Source organism: Myotis nattereri, assembly GCF_964212035.1.
Source record: "Myotis nattereri genome assembly, chromosome: 2".
Lineage (NCBI taxonomy): Eukaryota > Metazoa > Chordata > Mammalia > Chiroptera > Vespertilionidae > Myotis > Myotis nattereri.
Window position 1 is genome coordinate 95190200 of NC_138076.1, and position 15649 is coordinate 95205848.

Below are 15649 nucleotides of genomic sequence, written 5' to 3' on the forward strand. Positions count from 1 at the left end.
GTTACAAGAAGATGAAGAACTTGTGTTCTGTAAATGGAGGGAGGGGGTTGTTACTGTTGTAATTAGCTAGTTATTAATATTAATAATAGGAAGAGGGCAAAGGGTAACCCAGACATTATAAGCATGTTCATCTGGGCAGCTTCACCAGGAAGCTGCAGTTTCACACTCCACAGGGAAACATGAGTCCACTCCCTGCAAATCACTGGAGGAAAGGCTCCAACAAAAGGGAGATGGCCATTTGCATAGTGAAGATCCTTGCCTTTCAGTCTAACTTGGAACAAATTGGCTGGGGTGAGTGACTGGGGTGGAGGACAGAGCCTCTGCAAGCCTATGAAAACTTGGAATGCACAAACCCAAGACAAAGAAATTCTCTCTCTTGTTCATCTTGTTTTCCTCCTCCTTCCTTGCATTTTCCCGTGCACTAGCCTGAAAGGTGGCCCTAAAAGCTGCATGGCCCATGGCCATGCAGACCCTACATGCAACAAACTGCAGCTGGGAACACAAGCTAAGTGAGACCGATGCTAAACTGGACTATGCAAATATGGAGCAAAAACTCTGGACACTGGTTTTAATCCTAGTTCATCTGAAGAGGGGCTTTTTCCTTGGTTGGATGGAGGGAGATGAGACTTAGGAAATGCAGGGGTTTAATTCTACAGAAATGACACTTTCCATGATACATCATCCTCCCATGTGGGCCTCCAAAAATTCTTATTCCAGTGGCATCCCGAGAAGCCCACTTCCACTAGCAATAGGTGGGAACATGGAGGACACCCCACCAATAACATTCCCTCCCCTATTTCCTTTAGATACACTCAGAAGACTTTCCTCTTTACTAAGTGCCATCTTTCTACCAGCTGCTGAATGGTGGCCTTAGTGGGCATGGGCAGCATGCTGCGGAGTAGAATGGAGTATGGTCCTAGGAGCACAGCAGGAGCTTATTTTTTTGGCCTTTTGTTCTCCTTCCAAATAATGAATAGAAATCTGGTCTTAAGTCTTTGACAAACTAAACTGAGGTCCCTACCAACTTTGGAGGATACATAGACAAGGCATAATTGTCCAGTTATCCTATGTCAGCAAAAACTTTCAATGGCCCTCCCACCTGTTTAACATGCTTTCTTTCCCTTTGCCAAACATGTGCTGCAATTTTTGACCTGTGTATTCTTTAAGACTTTATCTAAATCATTTCTTTTTGCAAGTTTGTCCAGGTTCCTAGTTAATATCAATGTCTTCTTTAACTTATTATTTGATGAGCTTTGACTTTTTATTGCAGTGTGTTATTAGTATGAATCTATATCTATAACATCATCTAGATCTAGATCTATGTCTGCATTTCTTATGTTATTATTTCATTTTACTATATTACTATAAGATTATGTTTACCTTTAATTTGTGCAGCACAGTGCCTTGCATACAGTATTTGTCAGACTGGATTGAAAGTCAAATAAGCTGAAATTGTTCATTGTCTCATTACTTAGTCCTTCCAATTGGCAAATGTATTGGGTTCTGAGAAGCTCGTGATTGATTACTAGTTGTACTGATTCAAGCTTAGGCTATCCATATTCAATTTGGACATATTCCAAATTTAATGAATGAAGCCATACTGCCAGATTTCACATTGCAAAGTGAGTTTGATTAAATTATATTAAATATATAGAATTTTTTATGTAGATTGCTTCAAATTTACTTACTTTGGGGCCTTGATTTAGTTGATTTTTGGGCCCATATGTTCAGTCTTATTCACTAGTTTATGATTTGCTGAGTTCATTAACCTTTGCATTTTGTGTTCTTCAGATTTCAGAGGCTGAAGTAATGTTTTATTTCTTCTTCTGCTGTCTTTCTATATGAACATTAACAAATTACTTGTAATCCCTGTGCAAAACAAAAACAATAGTGTATTACTTGTAGCCTAGCAATTTCTCAAAATTATTATGTGATTATGTTTATAGAGTCTTTTATCCTTGTTCAGTGGATAAAAGCTATGTGACAAACAAATAAACAAAAATAAGAGCATTAGTGTTATTATTAAGGCAATATCTACTGGAGCAAGGGGCAAGAACTATGCTGAAGGCCAGGGAGGTGGATGTAGCCTCTTCTGTCCTGGACCTACTAGAGCTAAGGACCTGAGGAAACTGAAGAGACTGCAGATATGTGGATGAGACAGGAGTGTCTTTGATTGGACTTTCTGTGCCTCCTCAACTTGTGTGACTTTTCCCTTCACCAGGTTAGGGGTGTTTTCTGCCATTATTTCTTTAAACATGTTCTTTGTTTCTTGCTCACATTTTTTAATGAAAATTCTAAACAAAGTGGGAATAGAGGAATCATACCTCAACATAATAAGAGCGATAAATGACAAACCTTCAGCCAATATCATACTCAATAGGCAAATTCAAAGAGAGCCACACCTAGAGAAATCATAATTAAAATGGCAAACGTTAAAGACAAAGAAAGACTCTTAAAAGGAGAGAGAGAGAGAGAGAGAGAGAGAGAGAGAGAGAGAGATGAAATTACCTACAAAAGAGGTCCCATTAGAATGTCAGCTGTCTTTTCAACAGAAACACTTCAGGCCAGAAGGAATTGGCATAAATTATTCAAAATAATGAAAAGCAAGGGCTTGAATCCACTCTGTATTAAGCAAGGTTATCACTTAAAATTGATGGTGAAATTAAAAGCTTTCTGAACCAAAAATTTTAAAAAAATGGTTAAAGGAGTACATTGCCACAAAACCATCAATGCAAGAAATATTAAAGTGACTGATTTGAAAACAAGAAAAAAAGAAGAGAGAGATGATCATAGGCATAAAGTAAATAAAAATGTCAATAAATAAATATCTTTCAATAATAACTTTAAATGTAAATGGATTAACTGCTCCATTCAAAAGTCATAGCGTCACTGAAAGGATAAGAAAATATGACCCATGTGTGCTGTCTACAAGAGGACCACCTCAGAACAAAAGATACACAGAGACTGAAAGTGAAGAGATGGAAAAAAAGATTTCATACAAATAAAAACAAAAAAAGAAAAAAAACGAACTCAGGTAACAATACTCATATCTGACAAAATAGACTTCAAAACAAAGGCCATAACAAGAAACAAAGAAGGCCACTACATAGTACTAAAGGGGATTGTTTAAAAAGAAAATTTAACCCTTGTAAACATATATGCATTCTATACAGAAGCATCCTATATAATAAAAGCCCAGTGACCTAAATGGTGGAACAACCAGAATGACCAGAGACCAAGGTGATCAGGCAGGCAGGTAAGTGGTTAGGGGTGATCAGGCAAGCAGGCAAGTGGCTAGGGGAAATTAGGCAGGCAGGCGAGCAGTTAGGGATAATCAGGCAGGCAGGCGAGGGGTTAGGGATGATCAGGCAGGCAGATGAGTGGTTAAGGGCAATCAGGCAGGCAGGCAGGAAGGTGAGTTAGGAGCCAGTGGGTCCGGATTGTGGAAGGGGGAAGGCTGGGCTGAGGGACCCCCTCCCATGAACAAATTTCATGCACTGGGACTCTATAATAATAAAAGCGTATTATGCTAATTAGACTGGATGTCTTTCCAGATGAAGCCAGGGCTATGAAGGAAGCCTGGGTCCCAGGTGCCTGCTGGCGGCTGGAGGGAAGTTCAGGTGGGAAGCCGGTACTGGCAGTTGGGGGAAGGAAGGCCTACTCTTGCACCAGTATCTACACTAATAAAAGAGAAACATGCAAATTAACCATCACTCTGCCACTCCTCTACACCCACCAGCCAGTCAGGAGCGAGTATGCAAATTAACCCAACTAAGATGTAGGCGGCCATGGAGCTGGAGCGAGCAGGAGGCTTGGGTTGCCCCCAGTGATGGAGGAAGCCAAGCTTCCTGCCTGTCCTGGCTGGCCCTGGGCTCCGCTCAGGCTACAAAGTTTAAATTATAGAAGATAAATAAATCCCAGATACCTGCTTCCAGCTGGCCTGGCCTCCACTCAAGGAGGCGCTGAAAAAATAAAAGGAAAAAAGGAGAGGCTTGGAGCTTGGGTCACCAGGGGGCATGGCCAGTCTGAAAACAGCCCTCAGCCCTTCACCCAGGCTGGCCAGGCACCCCAGTGGGACCCCCACCCTGATCCGGGACACCCTTCAGGTCAAACCAGCCAGCCCGCACCCATGCACGAGGCCTCTATCTATACCAATAAAAGGGTAATATGCTAATTAGACTGGGAGACCTTCCAGGAGACCTTCCAGACATTCTTCTGGACAAAGCCATGGTGGCAGGGCTGAGGTAGAGGTGATTAGAGGCCAAGAGGGGAGGGCAGTTGTGGGTGATCAGGCCAGGATGGGACGGCAGTTGTGGGTGATCAGGCTGATGGGGAGTGGGGCCATTGGGGGTAAGCAGACCAGCAAGGGGCCAGTTGGGGGCGAGCAGGCCATCAGTGGGGGTCAGTTGGAGGTGATCAGGACAGAGAGGGGGGGGCAATTTGGAGTGAGAAGGCCAGCATGGGGGCAGTTGGGGGAAAGCAGGCCAGTGGGGAGGGAAGGGGGGTGAGCAGGCCAGCAGGGGGGTCAGTTGGGGGCGAGCAGGCCGGTAGGGGGGAAATTGGGGGTGATCAGGCTGGTGGGGGAGCATTTGGGGGCAAGCAGGCAGGCGGCGGGGGGCAGTTGGGGGTGAGCAGACTGGCAGGCAGAGTGGTTAGGGGCAATCAGTCAGGCAGGCAGGCAGGTGAGTGGTTAGGAGCCAGCAGTCCTGGATTGTGAGAGGGATGTCTGACTGCCGGTTTAGGCCCGATCCCTGTAAACTGGCAGTCGGACATCCTTTGAGGAGTCCCAGATTAGAGAGGGTGCAGGCCGGGCTGAGGAACACCCCCACCCCGTGCACCAATTTTGTGCACCAGGCCACTAGTATGTATATACATCCTATCTAATAAAAGGGTAATATGCAAATTATCCATCACTCTGATACAAATATTGTGGCTCCCATAGCCACAAGATGGCGGCACCCAGTCCCCTCAGGCCCACTGGAGTCCCCAGTCCTTTCGGCCCGAACTGATTACTATGGCAAGTGGACCAAGAAGGTTTTCAACAAGTGTGAGAAGCAAGTGTGAGAAGCAAGCCTTGACGGGCGCAGGGCCACTGCCCCCTGGGGAGGCCCTCGGAGTTCTGTTCTGAAACCTCAGGCACCCACTCCAGCAGGGGTTGAGGAGAAAGCGCCCCTGCTGCCCACCCAATGCCAGGTGCCTGGTTAAGGAAGCGAGTCCAAGTCGTAGCCACAAGGCCTGGTGGGGCTATCTCACCCCAGACCATCCTGGCTGAGCACCTCTGGGATCACCGGTGGAGCGGGTGTAAGTTGAACATTTTAGTGAAAATGTGACGCCTGCACCCTCCCCACTGTGTCCTGATCCCAGCGAGGAGAGGGCAGCGGGATCGGAGGTGCAGCCTCAGGACCCCGTTAGGAGGGCTCAGGAGGGGCTGGGAGTAACCTGCAGGCAAGCTATGAGGAAGAGGTGCTGAAGCGCCAGGACACCGAGGACCGGCTGCTGGGGGCGCACAAAGGTGCAGACGAGGCGGCTCTTGCCGGCACTGAGCTCGAAAAGCGCATGACAGCCTGATGGACGAAATCGCCTTTCTGAAGAAGATGCATGAAGAGGAGCTCGCCCAGCTGCAGGCACAGATCCAGTATGCTCAGATCTCTGTGAAGACGGACGTGTTTTCCAAGCCCGACCTCTCTGCGGAGCTCAAGGACATCCGCGCCCAGTACGAGAAGCTGGCTGCCAAGAACTTGCAGAATGCCGAAGAATGGTTCAAGAGCCGCTTCACCGTGCTGACCAACAGAGCTGCCAAGAACATCAAAGCGCTGGCGCAGCCAAGGATGAGGTATCAGAGAGCCGCCGCCTGTTCAAGGCCAAGACCCCGAAGATGGAAGCATGCCGGGACATGAACGAAGCGCTGGAAAAGCAGCTGCAAGAGCTGGAGGATAAGCAGAACGCCAATAGTGCTATGCAAGATACAATCAACAAATTAGAAAATGAGTTGAGAACTGCAAAGAGTGAAATGGCACAATATTTAAAAGAATACCAGGACCTCCTCAATGTGAAGATGGCTTTGGACATTGACATTGCAGCTTACAGAAACTCTTGGAAGGTGAGAAGACCCGCTCAGTTTCACCAGCGTGGGAAGCATAGCCAGCAGCTACTCTCAGTTTCACTAGCGTGGGAAGCATAGCCAGCTGCTACTCCCAGAGTTCCCAAGTCTTTGGCCCATCTGCCTACGGTGGTTTACCGACCAGCTCCTACTTGATGTCCACTCGCTCCTTCCGTTCTTAATACACTAGCCACGTCCAGGAGGAGCAGATCGAGGTGGAGGACACCTCTGAGGCTGCAAAAGCCGAGGAAGCTAAGGATGAACCCTCCACTGAAGGAGAAGCTGAAGAGGAGGAGAAGGAGAAGGAAGAGGCTGAGGAAGAGGAAGGAGAGGAAGAAGAAGAAGGTGCCAAGGAAGAATTTGAGGACACAAAGGAGGAAGAAGGAGGTGAAGGTGAAGGAGAAGATGCCCAAGAAGCTGAGGACGAGTAGAAAGATGAAGGTGCTGGGGAGGAGCAAGCAACCAAGAAGAAATATTGAGCCCCCCTTTCCTTAATTATTTCAGGAATAATCCTCCTGAAACCAGGTCAACCCTGTCACCAACCAAGCAGTTGATTTCCCGATACTATATGAATGAAGAAGTCAATATATGTAACATTCTGAGGTGACTCAGGTTGGACATTAAATGTTGTGCTATGACTTTTCTCCTTATGCAGAGTATCTGTTTGCTTGCAGAGTGGCTTTTTGGCTTGCTGCCAGCCTGTGCATGGTCCATGCTTATGAGTTCAGGATCTATGGCAATGTGAATAATTCAGATGTTTACAATAAAAACACATGAATACATGAATTCACTAATGTTAATGTTAAACTTCATGGAAAAAAAAATAGTCCTTTGAATCTTTGGTGGTTAGAAATTAAAGATCTCAAATCATGTGCAATAAACATTAAATAAAGTTACACTGAATGACAAAAAAAGAAAAAATACATCAGGGGCCAGGAAATATTCAAAGAACTGGGGAACCATTCCCAAATCAGGAAGGGAAGTCACAGGGTGTATATTACTGCTATAAATACAAAGAAAGAAAATTACTGGCCAATATACCTGTGAACACAGATGCTAGAATATTAACAAATCATATCAAGCAATACATTAAAGAGACTATACACCAGGATCAATTGGGATTTATTCCAGGAATCAAAGGCTGGTACAATATTTGCAAATCAATAAATGTGATACAGCACATAAGCAAAATGAAAGATAAAAATCACATGATCATATCAATAGATGCAGAAAAAGCACTCAACAAAATTCAGCACCCATTTTGATGAAAACTCTAAACAAAGTGGGAATCGAGGAATCATACCTCAATGTAATAAAAGCCATAAATGACAAACCTACAGCCAACATCATACTCCATGGGAAAACCCCAAAGTGTTTCCCTTGAGAACAGCAACAAGACAAGGATGTTCACTTTCACCACTCTTATTCAACATATCACTTGAAGTCCTAGCCACGGCAATTAAACAAGAACTGATAAAAGGCATCCAAATTAGAAAATATGTCTTCAATGAGCACTCACCAGAGTGACCTTTTGTACCAGGACTCCTAACCAGCCCCCGGGAACCAGCATCTCAGGATTTGGCTTCAGACCCCTGTAGTGAGTGCAAACATGGGACCCTTGGGCCCCAATACTGCCCCAGGCCCTAGAACCATGCTGCCAGTCTGATCCAGAGCCACTCAGCACCTGCTCCACCCTGAGCTCTGGGACCTGTTGCCAGGGAAACCTGAAGCAACCCATTGTGCACCCCACTCTGGGCCACAGGAAAATGAGGACTATGTGACCCAGAGCAACCCTCACCTGCTCCACCTTGGTCCCTGGGACAGTCTGACTGGGGTTATCCACAGCAATCCAGCATGCACCCCACTCTAGGCCACAGGAGAGCATTGCCAGAGTGGCCCAGAGCAATCTGGTGTGCTCAGCCAGAGGCCAAAGGATTGCACTGAAAGTATGCTGCCAGGGAGACATAAGATGCCACCCTGCCATGGGTGCTGAGACCACACAGTAAACTGCATGAAATAGGGCTCTGGGTCCCCACAGGGAGTCACACACCAGAGAAACTGCACACACACCCACAACCCCGGACATCTGAAGCAGATAACTAAGGAACCAGATCCATAGAAAGAGGGAATATAACTCAGAGAACAGTCAATAAAGGCTTGAGATTCAAGGCAGACCTAGCCTCTGGTCTAAAAATTTCTGGACCATTTGCCTTCAACTTCTCAAACCTCAAGCATGGTGCCCAGGGTCAGAAAGTGATGGCAAAAATGGGGAGACAAAGAAATAAACCCCCAAGGAAATAAAAGGCTGAATCACCAGAAAAGAAATTAAATGAAGTGGAGGCAAGCAATATGCCAGAGAAAGAATTCAGAGTAAGGGTCATAAAGTTCTTAAACTGGCAGGATGAGAAAATCAACAACATATGTAAGAATCAAGGAGAATGAAGAATGTTATAGAAGCAATAAAAACACAATGGAAGGTTAAAACAGTAGACTAGAAGCAGTGGAGGAATGAATCAGTGAGATAGAAAACAGCAGAAAACACACCCAATCTGAAGAGCAATTGGAGAGAAAAAAATTAAAAGCAGGAGAAGAGTTTAAGGGACCTTTGGGGCAACATGAAATAAAGCAATATCTGTATAATAGGAGTACCAGAAAGTCAAGAAGAGGAGAAAGGAATAGAAAACCTATTTGAGGAAATAATGACAGAAAACTTCCAAGATTTGGGGAAGAAAAAAATCACACAAGCACAGAGAGTCCTGAACAAGATGAACCCTAAAAGACCCACATCAAGACACATCATAATTACAATGGAAAACGTTAATTACAAAGAAAGAATATGAAGAGCTGCAAAAGAGAGGTATGAAGTTACCTGCAGGAGTCTCCCATCTATATTAATAAAAGGGTAATATGCCAATTAGACCAGGTAGACAGGACATCTTTTGATTGTCCTTCCAGACAAAGCCATGGTGGTAGAGGCTGAAGCAGAGGTGGTTAGGGGCAATCAGGCCCTCAGGGTAGCAGTTAGGGGTGATCAGGTCGGCAGGGAAGAGCAGTTAGGGGTGATCAGGCAGACAAGCAGATGAGCGGTTAGGAGCCAGCGGTCCTGGATTGCAAAAAAAGTGTCCTGGATTGGAGTGGGTGCAGGCTGGCCTGAGGGACACCCTCCCTCTGCCCCATGCACGAATTTTGTGCACCAGGCCTCTAGTTAGATTATAAAATGATTTCTCAACAGAACACATCAGGGCAGATAGGAATGGAATGAAATTATGCAAAGCAAGGGACTGAATCCAAGAATACTCTATCCAGAAAGGCTATCAATCAAAATTCAAAGTGAAATAAGGAGGTTCACAGAAGTCTAAGGAGTTTATTACTATCAAGCCAGCAATGGAAGAAATGTAAAGGGACTGTTGTAACAAGAATAGAAAGGAAAGAAGGAACATATGCATAAAGAATAAAAATGGTTACAAACAAGTACCTATCAATAATAACCTTTAAAAGAAATGGATTAAATGTTTCAATAAAAAAACATAGGGTGGCTGAATGGGTTAGAAAATTATATATATTATATTATATATATATATTATATTATATTATATTATATTATAATATTATAATATATAATATATATATACAATATATAATATATTATATATTATAATATATAATATATATATAATATATATGTATATATATTATAATATATAATATATAATATATAATATATTATATATTATAAATATATATATATATTATATTATAATATATATATATTATATTATATTATATTATATATATATATTATATTATATATATATATTATATTATATATATATATATTATATATATATAATATATATATATATATTATATATATATTATATATATATATATTATATATATATATTATATATATATATATATATATATATATATATATATATATATATATATATTGTCTTCAACAGCCACACCTCAAAACAAAGGACTCACACAGACTGAAAGTGAAAGGATGGAAAAATATTTTTAGGCAAACAGTAATGAAAAAAAAGCTGGTGTAGCAATACTTATAACTAATAAAATAGACTTCAAAATGAAGGCTCTAACAAGAGATAAGGAAGACCACTTCATAATACTAAAGGGACTGATACAAGAAGAGGATATAACTAGTAAACATATATGCACCCAATACAGAGAGCACACAAATACATAAAAAAAAACTTCTGGAAGATATCAAGGGAAAGATCAACAGCAATACAATCATAGTAGAAAACTTTGATACCCCATTGACATTACTGGATAAATCTTCTAGACAAAAAGTCAACAAGGAAACAGCAGTCCTAAACTACTCACTAGATCAGATGGAATTAATTGACATCTTCAGTACATTTCACCCCATAACTACAGAATATACTTTCTTCTTGAGTGCACATGAAACATTTTCAAAGATAGACCATGTATTAGGACACTGGCTAAGTCTCTTCAAATTCAAGAAGATAGAAATCATATTAAGTATCTTCTCAGATCACAATGTTATAAAATTAGAAATTAACTACAATAAAAAACAATAAAAAAATCAAAGACTTGGAGGCTAAATAGCATGCTATTAAAAAATGATTGGGTTACCAGAGAGATCAAAGAAGAAATAAAAAACATCCTGGAAACAAATGACAATAAAACAAAACAATTCAAAATCTATGGTACACAGGGAAAGCAGTCTTTAGAGGGAAGTTCATAGCACTACAGATCTACCTCAAAAACAAGAACTGGTAATAAATTATCTAACGTGATGACTAAAAATTAAGAGAGCAACAAGAAAAGCCCAGAGTAAGCAGAAGGAAGTAAATAATAAATATCAGGGTGGAAATAAATGACATAGAGACCAAAAAACAAAAGAGCAATAAAACCAAGAGCTGTTTCTTTAAAAGGATAAACAACATTAACGAACCTCTAGCCAGGCTCACCAAGAAACAAAGAAGGAGGACCCAAATATACAAAATCAGAAATGAAAGAGGTGAAATTACAACCAACCCCACAGACATACAAAGTATTATAAAAAATTACTATGAACAACTCTACTCCAACACGCTGGAAATCCTAGGAGAAATGGACATATTCCTACAAAAATACAATCTTCCAAAACCCAATCAGGAAGAATAAGAAAACCTGAATAGGCTTATAACTACTGATGAAAATGAAGCAGTAATCAAAAAACTTCCAGCAAACAAAAGCCCTGGTCCAGACTGCTTCACAGAGTAGTTTTACCACACATTCCAAGAACTAAAACCTATTCTCCTCAAACTATTCTAAAAAATTCAAGAGAAAGGCACACTTCCAATCTATTACTATGAAGCCAGCATTACCCTAATCTCAAAATCAGATAAAGACACTACAAAGAAAGAGAATTACATGCCAATATCCTTGATTAACATAGATGCTAAAATCCTCAACAGAATCCTAGCAAATCGGGTCAAGCATTACATTAAAAGATCATACACCATTACCAAGTGGGATTTATTCTGGGAATTCAAGAATGGTACAATGTCCACAAATCAATAAACATTATTCTTTACATAAACAAACTGAGAGACAAAAATCACATAATCATACCAATTGATGCAGGAAAAGCATTTGACAAAATCCAACATCCTTTCTTGATAACTACTCCCAGCAAAGTGAGAATAAAGGGATCATACCTCAACATAATAAAAGCCTTATATGACAAACCTACAGCCAACATCTTAATGGGCAAAAACTAAAACCATTTCCCCTAAGAACAGGAACAAGACAGGGATGCCCACTTTCACCACTTCTGTTTGACATAGTACTGGAAGTGCTAGCCATAATAAATAGACAAGACGAAGAAATAAGATTATCCAAATTGGAAAAAAGAAGCAGAACTGTCATTATTCACAGATGACATGATATTGTACATAGAAAAATCTAAAAACTCCATAAAAAACTACTAGACTTAATCAATGAATTTGGCAATGTAGCAGGATACAAAATTAACACCCCAAAATCTATGACTTTTTTATACACCAACTAGAGGACCAATGCACAAATTAGTGCATGGGTAGGGTCCCTAGGCTTGGCCAGCTATCCAGCCAATCTGCGGGGTGACCAGTGGGGCCCCCTGCTGGCACCTGCCTTGGCCAGCTTGGCACTGCCTTCTCACTGGCCCTGCCCCCTACTGCCACCACCAGTTGCCTACCTCTGTGGAAGGTGACCTGCAGGGTGATTGGGGGGCATCACTGGCCTGCTTGCTGGCTGGTCCCACTCCCTGCCACCATCGCTTGTCACTTCCTTTTGTGTCACTTCCAAGGTGACCAGTGGGGTGGTTGAGGGGTCCCACTGGCACCCACCTTGGCTGACCTGGAGACTGCAGGCTGGGGTCAGCTCCTGTGTTGAGAGTCTGCCCCTGATGGTCAGTGTGCATTATAGCAACTGATCATTCCCCCGGTAGTTCTGCTGTTTGGTCAATTTACATATTAGGCTTTTAATATCTATCTATCTATCTATCTATCTATCTATCATCTATCTATCTATCTACCTACCTATCTATCTATCATCTATATCTATCTATCATCTATCTATCTATCTATCTATCTATCTATCTATCTATCTATCTATCATCTATCTATCTATCTAAAACACTAATATGCAAATAGACCGAATGGCAGAACAACTGAACTATTGAACAACTGAACAACCAGTTGCTATGACATGCACTGATCACCAGGTGGCGCATGTGGGACATTGTGGTTGTTGGCAGCAAGTGGCAGAGTGTGGAACATGGTGGGCATCAGCTGTGGCAGGATGGTGGAGCAGGTGAGTCAGGTTGCCAGACCAAGGCGGGGCACCAGTCGCTGTCATTGGGATGAGCCTCCGGTGGTTACTGAAAATTCTTTGCTCCTGTGCGCAGCAGTCCTGCCTGGTGTTCACACCTGCTGCTGGCACTGGAGCCACCGCTCACACCCACTGCTGGTGCCCAGTGCTGGCCCCAATCCTTTGGTGTTGTCAGTGGGTGCATATGGTGGCTGCTGGCCCCAATTGCCCCTGAGGGCTTCTCCATCTCCCCCTGGTCCTGAGCGGCGATCGGGGCAGCTGTTGCCTCTTGCACCCAAGATTCAATGCAATCCCCATTAAAATACCAATGGCATATTTCACAAACCTAGAACAAACTCTAAAAAAGACCCCAAATAACCACAGCCACCTTGAGAAAGAAGAACAAAGTTAGAGGGATCACAATACCAGATATCAAGCTTTATTACAAAGCCACTGCTCTCAAAACTGCCTGGTACTGGTACAAGAACAGATAGACCAGTGGAACAGAACAGAGAACCCAGAAATCAACCCATGCCATTATGCTCAATTTATACTTGACCAAGGGGGTAAGAGCATACAATGGAGTCAAGACAGTCTCTTCAACAAGTAGTGTATTTGGAAAACTGGACAGACACATGTAAAAAGATGAAACTAGACCATCAACTTACACCATACATAAAAATAACTCTAAATGGGTAAAAGACTTAAACATAAGCTATGAAACCATAAAAATCCTCAAAAAAACATAGGCAGTAAAATCTCAGACATCCTATGTGGCAGAATTTTCATAGATACATTTACTGGGCAAAAGAAACAAAGGAGAAAATAAACAAATAGGACAACTACATCAAACTATATACCTTCTACACAGCCAAAAAAAACCCATTAAAAATGAAAATGGAGCCTTCTGTATGGGAGAACATATCCCAATGATACATATGATAAGGGATTAATCTCCAAAATATATAAGGAACTCATACAACTTAATATAAGGAAGATAAACAATCAAATTAATAAATGGACAGGGGATCTGAATAGGCACTCCTCCAAAGAGTACAAATGGCCAAGAGACATATGAAAAAATGCTCAAAGTCACTAATCATCAGAGAAATGCAAATTAAAACCACAATGAGTTATCACCTCACACCTGTCAGAATGGCTGCCATCAATAAATGAGCAAACAGCAACTGCTGGTGAGGATGTGTAGGAAACAGAATCTTAATTCACTGCTGGTGGGAATGCAGATTGGTGCAGCCACTAAGGAAAACAGTATGGAGTTTTCTCAAAAAAATTAAAAATGGAATGGCCATTTGACCCAGTGATCTCAGTTCTTGGAATATAGACTAAAAACCCTGAAACACCAATCAGAAGGAATATATTCACCCTTATGCTTATAGCAGCATTATTTACAATAGGTAAGATTTGGAAACATCCCAAGTGACCATCAGTAGATGAATGGATAAAAAAGCTGTGAGACATTTACACAGTGGAATACTATGCAGCCATAAAAAAGAGGGATATTTTAACCTTTGGGACAGCATGGATGGACCTGGAAAATATTACGCTAAGTGAAATAAGCCAATTTGAGAAAGACAAATATCACATGGTTTCATTTATATGTGGAATCTAATGAACAAAATGAACTGAGCAACAAAATAAGCCCCAAAGCATGAAGGCATAGAACAGACTGATGTAGGGCTGTGGAGATGAGAAGAGATAAACCGAAGAATTTATATACTTATATGTATAGTCCATAGACAAGGCAGTAGGGTAGTGAAGACCTGGGTGGGGGGGGGGGGGGGATGGAAGACATCTGTAAAACTATCAACAATAAATCTCTATATATAAAAGCCTAAGCGACCATTACAACCAGACAACCGAGCAATCAGCTGGTAGCTATGACATGCACTGTCCACCAGGGGGCAGATGCTTAATGCAGGAGCTGCCCCCATGGTGGTCAGTGCACTTTCACAGCCAAATCCTTCAGCCGGCCAACCTCCCACAGTCCCTCCCCTTGGCCTGCTGGCCCTGATCGCCAGCCAGGCTGAGGGACCCCACCCATGCACAAATTCATGCACCGGGCCTCTAGTATATCTATCTATATAAAAGCCTAAGCAAACATTGCAACCGAACGGATGACCGAACAGGCTGCGTGGGGTGACCCGGCTGGCAGGGGGGTTAGTGAGGGGTGACCAAATGACCGAGCAGAAGGCTGTGTGGGGCAACCAGGCCAGCAGGAGGGCAGTTGGGGGCAACCAGGCCTGAGGGGGGGGCAGTTGGGGGTGATCAGGACGGCAGGCAGAGGCTGTTAGGGGTGATCAGGCCATCAGGGGGGTGCAGTTAGGGGCGACCAGGCTGGCAGAGAGGGGCAGTTAGGGGCAATCAGGCAGGCAGGCAGGTGAGTGGTTAGGAGCCAGCGGTCCAGGATTGTGAGAGGGATGTCCAAGGGGTCCTGGATTGGAGAGGGTGCAGGCTGGGCTGAGGGGACCCTCCCCCACCCCGTGCACAAATTTAATGCTCCGGGCCTCTAGTATATAAATAAAAATAATGAATACCTCAATTAATTCTCACAGTAACCCTGTGAAAAAGCAATACTATTATTCCCATTTTATAGATGAAAAAAATTGCACTTAAAGAGGTGAGTAAATTAATGAAGGCAATTCAGAAATTGATGACACAAGATCTAAACTTGGGCTATCTGATCCAAGATCCAGGATTTTACGC

At 42.6% G+C, this 15649-nt stretch overlaps 1 pseudogene across 1 annotated transcript; it reads left to right on the forward strand.

Annotated features, from left to right (window-relative positions):
* The first annotated feature begins 230 nt into the window (after positions 1-230).
* On the forward strand, positions 231-6579 carry LOC308513787 (neurofilament light polypeptide-like; annotated as a pseudogene). Its single transcript has 2 exons — positions 231-291; positions 5423-6579. The product of its transcript is annotated as a neurofilament light polypeptide-like (transcript).
* Positions 6580-15649: the final 9070 nt, after the last annotated feature.